Source organism: Cupressus sempervirens, chromosome 11 (genome assembly GCF_028749045.1).
Source record: "Cupressus sempervirens isolate cs-2001-9-10 chromosome 11, ASM2874904v1, whole genome shotgun sequence".
NCBI lineage: Eukaryota > Viridiplantae > Streptophyta > Pinopsida > Cupressales > Cupressaceae > Cupressus > Cupressus sempervirens.
The window spans coordinates 159,888,569-159,902,228 of NC_143128.1; the positions used below are offsets into that span (position 1 = coordinate 159,888,569).

The following is a 13,660-nucleotide window of genomic DNA, read 5'->3' on the forward strand; positions in this document are numbered from 1 at the left end:
TTGTCTTCACAATGATGCATTTGTGTATACACCAAAGGAACTAAAATGATTAAATGAAAAAAATTGGAAGCTCTACATTCAGCCATAGATGGGATTGGTGTGTTTTCTTTAAAGCTTTGAGTGCATGTAAACCTCAACGTCAATCAAAGTTTATTAATCCAAAAAATAAATAATAGGTTTGATTATTCATTAAGTAAAAATGTCAAACTTATCTATATTCCAAATTAATTATGAATCCTCCGTGTCCAACATTAATTATATGTCATATTAGAGCACTAAACAAAATTATTACAGACAATGCCAAGATACATATATTAATCGCAATCTCAAGGACCAAGAAGTTTCTTGAGTTGGTATTGTAAATTGATAGCTTTGACTTGAGCATATTGAGAATATGGAAAAATTCATTCACATTTATAAATAATGAATCTACATACTTCAACACATATAGAAAAACATTGTACATGTCCAACAACATGGAGTTATTCTTTCCTAGGAAGTTCAAATTGAAAAAGAATAATGTTTATAGGATGATTTTAGCAAGAATATAATTTTATTCAAAACCCTAAATTATTCTTAGACAACATTTTTTAAAAACTAACTCACTAAAGTATAAAATATGTGAGTGTAAATATTTGGACACAAGAGGAAGAAACAAAAAAAATAATTTATTTTTGAAAAGGAGGAAACCGCAGAACTAAGTAGGTAGAAGTTTATGAGTAGGTGGAACTTCTATAGAATTTTCTTCTGAGGTGACTAAGGAGGATCTCATTGCTCAAGGTAGAGTGAAGGACAAAAGAAAGAAGGACATGAAGCTTGAATCTTCTCCTAAAATGTTCAAAGAGAAGTGTTGGAATTAAGGGAAAATTGGTCATATCTAAAAGGATTACAAGGAGCAGAAGAAGAAGAAAATGGAGAGTTCTTCCAATTTTGAGTCTTCTCATAGTTATGACAAAGATGCAAGCAATGTTGCTTTGGCTAATAGGTCATCTAATGATGACTGGTTAGAGTGATTCAATCTTTGTGCGGAAGATTTTTTTCATGATGCCATGTGTGACTTAACACCACCATATAGTAGGAATTGTTGGCAGTGATGTAGCTGCCATTTGTAACTTGACACCACGACTTAGTGGAAGTTGTTGGCAATGAAAAATAATTGATCTTCATTTTTATTGTAGATGTTGAAGGTGTGAGATTATGATCTTCTAGAAGGATCTTTTCACATTTTTTGAAGTACTATTTGGAGATGTTAATCTTCATGTGACTGAAGATGTTGACATATGGAGGGCTCAACGAAGTCTTTGATAAGGGTGTGGTTTATGTTTTCATATAAAAAATGGAGAATGTAATCTCTCTAGTTTAGATTTTTTATAGATCATATTGTAATGTTTATGTTCCTAAGGCCATGGTTGGAATTTTCACATTGAACTTGGTTTAGTTTAGTTGTTTTAAGTACATTGATCATTTGTTGGATACTTTGTGTTGCATTCAAATTTGTCATGGATTGATTGGTGCTCATTGAAACTTAGAGATGGAAATGATGGAGTTATCTCTTGTGATTAGAGATGTGTTTGTTGGAATGGTTGGTGCTACTTTGTCAAGTGGGAGATTGTTAAGGTGATGAAGTGTGCACCATATGATGTAGGGAACCTCACCCTATGGTGGAGGTCACCGTACAATGACATAATATTATTTTAAAAATTTGTATGGTGGAGTTGTTAGTTTTATGTACATATGTATAGTGGTATAGTAAAGTAGACCAATATAGTGTACGGTTAGGTCATGTTTGGTTTGTACAGTCGTATGGTGATGCCTAAGGCTTTGATGTTGAAGGGAGTTTTAGAGGTCGAAGGGAGCGACCCATTTTTGAAGGGACTATCAACTAGAAGAGTGATCGTTAGATGGATGAGTAATCATTGGGTGGGATTGTAACCATTTTGTTCTTGACAGATAATGCACCAGATTCCATAATGAATTGTAGAGTTTATAAATATTTGCAAGATTCATTGGGCTGAATAGGGCAAAAGCAAAAGCAAAGCTTGGGGCTATGAAAGTTGGGTTGGTTGTAAAGGCAATTGTAAGCCTATGAACCTATCTAGAAAATAGAGTTTTCTATATGTAAATTGTTTATTGTAATATAAAGTTTCTTGGGGTTTTTTGGGTGGTGGGTTTTTCCCTAGAGGGTTTCTTAAATCTAGCTTCCTGTGTTTATCTTGTGTGCATTTTTTTCCAATGTTCTTGTCTTTTTGTGCATCTCAATGTTCTAAACTAGATTTACATTCTTTTATATTTCCGTTGTAAATTGGAATTTGGAAGACATTTTTCGCAAGTAGCTTTCCTAACAATTATACTAGCCAAGGAAACCTTTGATGATGAGTCAATGTTGATCAGACAACTTGAATCTAGGTTATAATAAAAATTTATGCCAAGAATAACTAGAGAAAAACACAAAATTTAGTTGGTTGTTAATTATGAAATCATAAAAGAAAACATTAACTTATGCACTATTGAGTTGAGGTTACTTATAATTAAATTGATTATTTTGATAATAGAACCATACTGATTGAGAACTCTAGTAAACCTATGCTTTAACAATATTCATTATTTACATAGGCCTTTGAAATTCATTTATCTATCTTTTTTATTGTCTGTGGTCATCCATAAAAGACAAGCATCTTCAAACTTTCTAACGAATAGAGGAAACAAAGTTGTGTCTTCTATAGTACTAGTCATGCGGTGTTAGCTTTATTAAAATGTAAACATATAAGAGGTCAACCATAAATGGATGATTAAAAAAAAATTTTCAATTAGATACAAATGTCTGCAAGAAATTGCAACCTATCAATGAATGTAGGTATATTTGAAATCTCTGTAGATTGATGCACCCTACATTCCTCTTCAATAATTTTTGTAAGCTCCATTTTAATGGCTTTATGCCAATGTATAATTTTATTGATTGGAGATGCCAAAAAATTATTACAAGCATTAACATGAGGTTATTCTCATAATTAAGATCCTTCTATCAATTTCTTTGCTATGTTTAACTACATCTAAATCATGTATGAATGGAATTTTTTGTGTTGCCACTTAAATGCACTTTGATTCCTCTAACCATATAATGTTTGTTTAGCTTTTTGTAAGATACTATTTTTGATGTCCACTAGTAGCATCTTATCTTGCATCTAGGCATGCACAACCTTCACTATCCATGAAATTGAAAACAAATGTCAAAGAAATAACTAGAAAGGTTGAATTCATTTTGTGCCTCTCAAATAATTTGCAAAAGGAACAATACCTCTTGGTGCAGTTTGTCTTCAAGAACTACTCCACAGATATATATTCTATCATGTACTCTATCATATACTTCTTTTCATCAATTCAAAATTAGGAAACAAACAATAGAAATTCTTCCATCAAATTCACTAGAATCTAGCCTGTTCTGTGAAGAAGTGATGTGTAAGTAATGAGAATATTTGCAAACAATCAAGTTATTTATGAAAGTGTAGGTGAGAGTTCAATTCTATATTATAAGCACAAGGTTCCATTGATATGGTTGCCATGCAAAATGTGGAAAAACAGGGCAGGTAGTCATGTGAAGTGTTATAAGGTTGTCACATGTCTATGATGCTCAGCTATGTGGATTGAATTAAAAAAAATGTATAATATAATACAAGTGAATTAATATAAAACTACCACTTATCAAATTGTTTCTACTATGTGTACTATTAATAAATGTCCAAATATTTGTAAATAAAATTTCCTATTTTTCACAATAGAAAAATAAAAAGACCACCAGAAAATTCAGAAGTGAACAATCAGAAAATAAGAATTAAATGACAAAATCTCACTTTAATAAAGTATTTTGGAAAAACATAGGATAAAAGAACTCCACACAGTTTCCTATAAATAAATTAATAAGTAAGAGTGTTTCCTAAACCAAGACCCCATTCCCACATATACTATAGAAAACTGAAATCTAAGTGATTTATAATCTCCTTTTATACTATATGCTTATTTAATAAAATAAAAAAATAAAAAATCTAAATTATCATACCACCATGCATTGAAAAATAACTAAAGAAATCAGTATCTATTCTTGCTCCGTTATAGAAATACCCTTATAAAACAAGGTTCCACAGAGGGCAGTCAAAACAGGTCCAAGAATATACACCTAGAGCCCTTCAAAATTGAATGTTATCAGTGCAGGCCCCAATGATCTTGCTGGGTTGAAAACATTCTTCATTTAGTAGCCACTAAATTTTCAAAAAAGAAATGCAATGATCCGCCCAAAAACATAAGTGGAAACATTTCTTTATTAGTTCAACACATACCCTGCAAATAAAGCATTACAAACAGCCGCACCACCCACAGCAATCCCCACCATTTCGCCTCGTTGCAGGATAAACCATCACTCAATTAGCTACTAATTAGCTACTATTGTGGCAAAAATTCACCTAGTGAGCTATAATATATAGCCTCTCTATTCTGTACATAAAATGATGACTAACTAAAATAATATATAGCCTCTCTATTCTTTAGATAAAATGATGAATAACTAAAATTTAAGTGTATTACTATATAATTTAAAGGTAAAGTATAGTTGGTTTTGGTTTCAAAAATTCCTGCGATGTCTAACAATTACTAGTAATGTACTATAAACAAACGCCCATCACAATTTTTCTTTTCCTCCTATTTTTTCCTCATAGTGAGAATATGTTGCTAAATGATATACAATCAAATGTAATATAGATCTATGGAAGATATATAGAATTGTAGTAAATTGAATCACTTACTGCTTTAGGATCTGTTACTGTTGAAAATATAACAATGGTGAGTATGAATGTGATAATGAATTCCACAACCAGTGATACCATTGGATGTCCAGGAGGAACATTGACAGCAACATTAATGGATACTTTTGTAATAATTATATCGAGTGCAGCTGCAGCTGCTGTGGCACCCACAATCTGAGATATAATATAAATGGGCAGCTGATAATTTCAAAGACATTAAAAGCCATCAATGTTACCATTTTTAGCGTCATGAAAGAAACATAGTACAATGTCCTTCAGAATCTAAAAGCTTATTTTAGAATATTCCTTTTTCAAAGATCAAACCCAATTTGTATTTTCTAAGCACTAGATTCGTTTACCTCCTGAGGAAACAGTTTTCTCACAGATGAGAGGGCAAGAGTAATTGCAGGACTTATGTGAGAACCAGAGATATGTCCCACAGTCTAGACTAGTGCTACTATAACCAGTCCAAAAACAGCAGCAACCCCAACTTGACCTAACACTTTATCCCTTGTTTCCACCATGATTCCTCCATAACCAGCAAATTCTAGGATAAACGTTGCCACCAATTCCGCTGCTGCCTATAGAGAAAAATCGTATGATTACATTGGGCAATTTAGAAACGTAGGAACAAATGAAAAACCCACACATATATATATAAAATTATCTGGTTTTATAATATTAATTTTATATTTCTGATTAAGATTGTGTAAATTTTCTTGATCATCAATCTATGATCAGACCAAACAAATAATTAGAAAACATAAATTCTAAGATCCTCTTATTTCTACTCTGTAACAATTTTTTTCATTCTGATAATTGAATTTATAATATGATCCATAATAGATAAAGAAAAGTTTCACATATAATTTAAGCTAAAAGTTACAATTAAGCCAAAGGGTTGATGAAGGTCAATGGGAACGGGATCCCCTTGAACGTTAATGGACTATATAAAGACAGAGATAAATACATACACTTACAGATACATCTTTTGCTTATTGGATATACCTTTTTGTAAATTGTGACCTCTAGAAAGATATTATTAGTTTTAGCAGCCTTCAAATCTTTTACTCCTGGTTTCTTTGTTTGAGAAGAGGGTCCCATATTTGGAGCAACATTCTGGCCAGAGATGATCAGAGGAGGAGGCGTCCTGCTTTGCTTTTTCATGGCGAAACCTTTCCCACCTTTTACTGTAGTAGTGTAGGTCTTTACATGTTATGTAAAGCTCATCTAATGGAGTTTCAGTACTGTTATAGGTGTTAGGCTTCTCTTGTTGGGCATAACGAGAAGTTAGTGAATTATTAATATTTTTCTCTGCAGTGCCTTTATTCTACAATGAAAGGCTAAGAAAAAGAATTCTGATTGAAAGTAAACGCAACAAATGCACGCAAACAAACAATTCTATGTTGGAGACTTCAACCAGGAGAAAATAATAAGAAATGAGAGAACAATTGAGTTGTTATGTCTAGAAAGTTGGAAAAGAATATCTTTGTAAGAATATGTCTATTGATTTATAAGAAATAGGGCAAAGAGGGACACCTATATATCCATCCCTCATGGACACCTAGAATGGTTAACGTATAAATTGAAGTTAATATAAAACGAGCTTCCGACATTGTGGATATCAAAGTTCAATTGGCGGCTTCCGTAGTTGTTTTTATTGTAAATTACAACTAAGAGATAAAGAGGAACCCAAAATAACAACATTAAAGTTAAATTAGATTACAAGACAATATTGATAGAGGTGTTTAGCATGTGGGAAATCACTGAACTTTGTTCATTCCATTTGAATAAATGAACTAATTTTGTTGACTCTCAATCACGATTCTTATTTTTAGCTTTTTATTTTTAAATCAATAAATTATTAAAAAATTAAATGAAAGTATATGTTTAATTAGTTGATTTGATATATAGTATATGTATAAATATCTACTGTCTAAATATTTTATTGTCTTCCTTTAAACATGAAGGGAATTGATTTTACATATTGTACTGCTCATTATTGTAGATTTTTTAAAAGTGGGACTCAATATAATATCCTCTCTAAAATTCTTCTCATCCTAACAATTTAGCATTACTCCTATGTTAATAGAGTGTCCAAATGCAATGATACTTCAGCATACATAGAGTGGATTATATAATCAGCTATTACTTTAAAAAGAAAATAAATGATTTGTTTTAATTCACCATCATTCCACTACCATCTATTGATAAATGTCAATATGAAGACAAATTTACATGCCAATCTCCTACACACAACTCCAAGGCTCAACAAAATTAGTGCAAGTCCACTCACCCTTAACTATACAGACATAAGTTATAGAATATTGAGAGGTGACATTCTTGATGATATACTCAATGATGAGGACACACATTTATACAAGGTGCAGATGGATACAAGCATAGTTATGGTAACTACCTGATATTAATATCCTGTACACTATAATAACAAACTTTTGTCCTAACATCTTCTTATAGTACTAATTTTGGTTCTTTGACTTAGTGTCTTTTTTAAACGAAAGTATTAGGACTTATATATATAAGAATAAGAGCAAGGAAATAAACACATTAATAATAATAGTAATAAGGTTCTCAACTCACATTTCCATAATTTACAAAATTAAATCTAATCTATAGTCAATTGCCTGACCAATATATAGATCCTAGAGACTCTTAAAAGAAATTTTCTTTTCCCCCCTTTATAAAGTTTAGGTTTCACATACAAAATTCAAAAAACATTCTCTAATTAGTGTATACAAAATGGAGCATACAAAACTGGTGTAATAGCATCCAATGCACAAGTACAATTAGGAGGTCCAAGTTCACAATATGGGAAATTTGATCATATTTCAAATATTTATGACTTAGTTTTTGAGATAAATAGTTCTAGGATAGTTTTCACCCCATGCAAGGAATATTTTAACTATAGACAATGAAGATTTAGAATGAAACACTAGTTAAATGTTGCAAATTTAAATAGTATTGAAACAAAGCATATAGAATGCATTAAATAATGCAAAAATAATAAAATAGAAAAAATCAATATATTTGAGAGCCTACAACCTCTATAAAAACATCCTATTGTAATTAGTTTAGAAGATTGTACAACAATGTAATTGATATATAATTCCAATGGACTAAAATAACATGTTTGGGTAATTTTGTATTGTTCTCTTTGTGTTATTTGTTTTTGTTTTTCTTCTCCTGTTTTACATTTGGTGTTAGAGAAGTACAATTTAGGAATAGTAGAGAATTTTAAAATATTTGGAAACAAGAGATATGAATATTTATTTCAAGTTGAGAATCTAGAAAAAGAATTAGAAAAGGTTTTATTATGAAAAATGTTGAATTGAAAGAAAATTTAATGTTATTTGATGAAATGAAGAAGTAGAAGATTTGGGTAAGGAGGTAAAGATTTTAGAAAAAGATTTGAGATCTTGAAATTAAATTAACTAGTTTATGGTGTTATACATGATATGAGTGATCTATGTGGTTTGAATACATATGATATAGAGAAAGGTTCTCCTATTTAGTTGGGTAAAGATGAAGATAAGAATACTTTAGCAAGTATAGATGTAAATTGTTATGATGATAACAATGCATTTTTTAAAAATAATATCCATTTGAAGATTATAAAGAAAGTGAGGTTCAAAGAAAATAGATTAGGAAAGCGTGGCCAAGGAATGAGCCCATCCAACCCATTTGGAGGCCAAAATATGAAGGCCTAGGATTCAACAAGAGAGATGGAACTGATGTTGCAACTATGAAAATTTTAGAGAAATCAATTGAAAGAGTGCATTGTTCTCACTTCCATAGAGAAGGACATTCTAAGGATAGATGTTGGGATTTTCACACTTGTCAAATTTGTGGGTTGAGGAGTCACAACAACAAGACATATTGGACTAGAGACTGTGATGGACAATCTATGAAAAATTGCATGCAGGTTGGTTATGGATGGATTGATGGGTCATGATTACAAAAGGTCACAAATTTTTTGAAAATGTTGTACAAACATTAATTTTTTCATGTCAAAAGAGATAGTGATAGATCAAGGTTCAAATGTTTGAGTGAAGTAGTGGATGACTACTTGTTCTGATTGACATGTGCAAGTGTCATGGAGTCTTCTCTATATTAGAGAAAGGAGGGGAAGATTGAGCCTTGTGATCTCTCCCAGAAGAGAGAAATTAATAAAGAGTTATTTGACTTCTATTAGAAGTATCATGTTAGCCTATAAGACTCTAGTGTGAGAAGTTTCATTAATAGTTGCATGAGTTACGTTTGAGTTTATGGAGATCATATTGCAAGTCTTAGCATCAAGGGAAAGCATTGAGATTTAAGTGATGGTCAAACTCATAGTTCTAGCATAGTTTTCATCATTATTGGTATTCCATCCATGTAGTTCCATCATAGTTTTCATCATCATTGGTAGTAGTTCCATGGAATAAATATTTTTATTATAGATGATGAAGATGTAGAATGAAGCACTAGTTAAGATGTTGCTCATTTATGAACTAGTAGTTAACTATTATTGAAATGAAGCATATGAAATGCATTTTTAATGCATGGAATATAAAATAGACAATTTTTTAATTTTTGTGATGTAAACTGGATTGTTACAAGCTCTTTCCTTCACCAAGGACTTACCTAGGCTTCTCTTCTAGCCTAATAGGGTTCCCATTTTTTCATGCTAACCTATAGAGGATAGCTATCTTATCCTACACACTTCCCTATCTAGCTACAAAAATATTTTTGCAACTTCCATCCAACATGGAGACATTCCAACTTGTTCTCCAAACACACAATTTCATCAAGAATGGTCATTCTACCTTCAAGTTGGAGTGAGGGATTTAAATTGAGGGATTTTATACTTTCTCTATCCTCTTGGTCGCAAATCCATAGATTTCACTATCGATTCCTTCAAATTTGACAAAAATGTCCTAATTAGGCCTAGTTGAATTAAGCCTCCACACTTAGTTTTTGGACTATAACTCCAAATTTCCTCTAAAAGGGTGGAAAAATAATTAGCAATATGAATACCCTTTTTGAATTAATTTGATATTTTGTAGATCTTTGAAACTCAACTTGTCCATACACCACTTTTCTACTCTTATGCCTAAAAATAAGGGTTTTAAAAATTTCATGACAACACCTACTAGGGTCTAATGAAATTCATAGAAAATATTGTCTTGGGAACCTTTTCTTTCACCCATAGTTTCCTCATATATCCCTCCTCCTCCTCCTATAATTTTTATACTGAACTTCCTGTCATATTCAATCTATCAAAAACAACTTCCTAGCATTGTGATCACCTAGCCATGCTTCAAAAGCTTGCCTAAGACATCACTTGAAAAATAACAAATTGGCTTGTCCAAACTTCTCCTTTTCTATGCACATTGTACAAGGAATCCACTTCCAAATTCGTCAAGGGCATGATGATTCTATGGTGAGGGTTCATGGCAGCTCTATTTTTCAAAAAATTGTGAAAACAAGAATGACAAACTATCTATTTACACAAGATTTTCTAACTATAAACAAATGAAATCCTATCCACTTTCAATCTAAACAAAAATGTATTGTGAGAACATGATATTTCAGGATCCAATAGAAACAAGAATCTATCAATCCATTAATTTATTCGTGCAATCCAAAAATACAAAATTGTCAGTTCTGGAACAACACATTTGTGGATTTTAGTTTCATCATTCACTTCCTACAACATCTAACCCTTGGAATGCATTTTTCATGGTTTTATTAGAGGTTTTAGATAGTTATCTTAACTATCAACTCCATCCTCATGATATGCAACTTTGACATTGGACACTTGGAATCTTCCAAATAGACATATTATGGTCTCTTTATTATGTTTAAGAATTATTTATCCTTTAGAGCATCCACTCACATTATTTAGGCCAATTTGGCGTAGTTGAGAACTTTTAAAACAAATTGACATCTTTCCCAATATTGCATCAAATGACAACATATGACCTTCAACCTATGCTAAAATATGTAAAAAGATCATGGAAGATACAATAAGCTCAAATTCAAACTTTCTCTAGAATTTTACTCTATAAGACCCATAACCTAATCTTGCTTCCACAAATCCTAAACACAAGGTAAGAAGAAACATCAAGAATGGATTAAGCCTAGTCAAATCCATCTAGGAGAAACATCACATGACCTTCTAAGGTCCAAACACACCCCACTAACTTGGCTAAGGTCAGTACATGCCAAAACCAAAAATGTGGGACTAGGACTAGGAGTTAGCCTACATGCTCATGAATCATACTCCCTTGAACACAAAGAGTTCAATCCATCCTAGGATTGAGAAAGCTAGAGGGTAAAACTACAAAGTTGTCTCACCTTTAAGGTTAACTTATCAAAATGACTTAATTTGAGTATTTCTATCTAAAATACATTTTTTCAAATAGATGATGTAGATAAATTCATTCTAGCTATTTTATATACGATCTCGCACTTTTCGAACTGGAAATGTCTATTAAATGCATGTTTTATACTATTTTGTATTCAATTACTAAAGAAATAAAATTATTTCAGAAAAGTGTTGTTTCAATAACTCTTGCTAATTTTTATGATATTTTTAACATAACATATAAATACCATTTTATAGAGCTTAGTCTCAAGAATATTCTCATATAGAGCTTATGGTGTTTTAATTAGATATAGTATAATGTAATTAAAAGTTTTGAGAAAGAAAAAATGTTAAATCATATGAATTTTTTTAAAAAATTATATGACCTTCTATAGGAGAGAGTTCTCTTCTTAGAATGTATAGTTGTTCTCCTATTTAGAATATATTTATTTTGAAAACTATTGTGGGAGATGAAAACTATTGATTTCAGGTGAATTAAAATTTGAATTATAATAAAAGAGAAAATATAAGTCTAAAGCCTATTCTATTTTTTATTATTCTGGTTATATATGTTATCTATAACATAGTCTCAAACCAAAAAGGGAATAAGTTTATTTTCGTATAGTTTTGTGGTGGGAAATGGACCCCTAATTTTTAGCATTTTTTAGCAGCTAGAAAATCATCTATAAAAATTAGAAAAAAATATTCAATTCTTATTCCAAATAATAATTAAAATTATAATCCTAAAATTCATCCATTTCTATGCATTTTATTAGTTTACTTGATTTTCAAACTCAAAATAATAATACCAATTTTATGTCATTGAAGGTAAATAGTTATACTTGCGTTAGCCTTTTCCTTTACATAAGGGTGACACTTGACAAGATGTTCCTTTTAGCCTTTTAGCCTTTTCCTTTTGTTAGCCTTTTGTATTCCGTCCCACTTGGCAAGATGTTCTGAGTATGTCTTTGTCCTTGTTTTCTTGTAAACTATTGAGTCAAGTACCTTCTCAACTATTTTTGGTGGTGGAGGACTCAAGTCCAAGTCTTCTAAATCTTGAACAACCTCTTAAGTATCTAATTAACATCTAGAGTAGGGAAACTCCACCTTGTATGTATTGATTCCATACTTGACTAGTATTGTTCAAGGTCCTAACCTTCTCATCTGAAGTTTATGGGGAACTCACTTTTGCAACCATACTTTTTGTAGATGAACCATCACAACATCCCCAACCTTGAATTGTACATCTCTATTACTATCATCTATCTTATGCTTGAGTTTTCCAACATTTTTAGTTAGCATCTTCCTTATTGATTCATGGACTTCCTTCAGTACTCACTAGGCCCAACAAATTAGGAGAAAACCACATCTTTGCCTATTGTTGTTGCCCTCTTGTTTGGTAGGATGCACAAACTTAAAGTGTAAGTCTACAAAGCTCAAGTAAACAAGTAAAATACATACAATGTATTTTCAGCTAACCTAGTTTTAAAAAAAAAATTCTATCATCAAAAAAATGAAAAGACTTCTAGAAAATAATTACAATTAATAGAAACTTGAAAATTAACAATTAAAATTTCATTCATAAAAAAATGGAAAGGAATATTGGTTTTTGCCAAAGGAGGCAAAGACTTATATATTTCTAACTATTGCAAAGTGTAAAATGGTTGATGTAAACATATGAATATCAAAATAATTAAATCATTACCTACCTATTTCTTAAATTAGATTGATAATTATTGTAAGAAGAATAAAAAATTTCTAATAAGAAGCCATGTAATAATGTGAACCCTTAGGCTTTAAAAGAAATATAAAGATAAAATAAATTATTCTAAAAAGAAGAGATTAGTATTTCTACCAAACATTGATCTTGATGTACTCTCCATACACTCTTTTGAGTTATTTAAGATTGAATGTTCATTCAGGAATGAAACCATAAATAGATTAAATTTTTCATATAAAGAACAAAAGAAAACTATATAGATTCAAATGCAAGTGTCATAAGTCCTTGATAATTAACAAGAACTAAACATAACTAAAATCACATATTAATATGTAAACAACATTTTCATCTTATCTATTTGCTTTGCTTTTGTTTTGGAGTGCATATGTGAGATCCCATATTGGAAATAAAAATAGAATGGAATGGCATATTGGACATGTACTAAATGGAAATAGATTCAATGAAGTTGTTATGATATCTAGTTATAGTGATCCAAGATATTAGAGATCTAAGAAATAAAACTAGTTGCTATTTAAATTTCAAAATTACAATTTTTTTTAAAATAATCAATAATTAGTCCATTCCATTCTAAGTGAGTTTTGCGTGAAAGAGGAAGATTGTGTGAGTTGAAAATTCAAGTGGGTTGAAAATGGCCAAGGAAGAGAATGTAAAGAAGAATGGTAGTGAAGTAGCGGCTACAAAGGCAGTCATTGTGTTTCCTCCCAATGTGGCAAGCACTATTCGATTTTAAAAATGGGCTTTTGAAAGGAATGTCTA

At 31.0% G+C, this 13,660-nt stretch overlaps 1 pseudogene; it reads right to left on the reverse strand.

The window, feature by feature from the left end:
- Positions 1 to 4,090: 4,090 nt before the first annotated feature.
- LOC149528684 (aquaporin NIP1-4-like) overlaps positions 4,091 to 13,660 on the reverse strand; it is a 57,453-nt pseudogene continuing 47,883 nt past the window's right edge.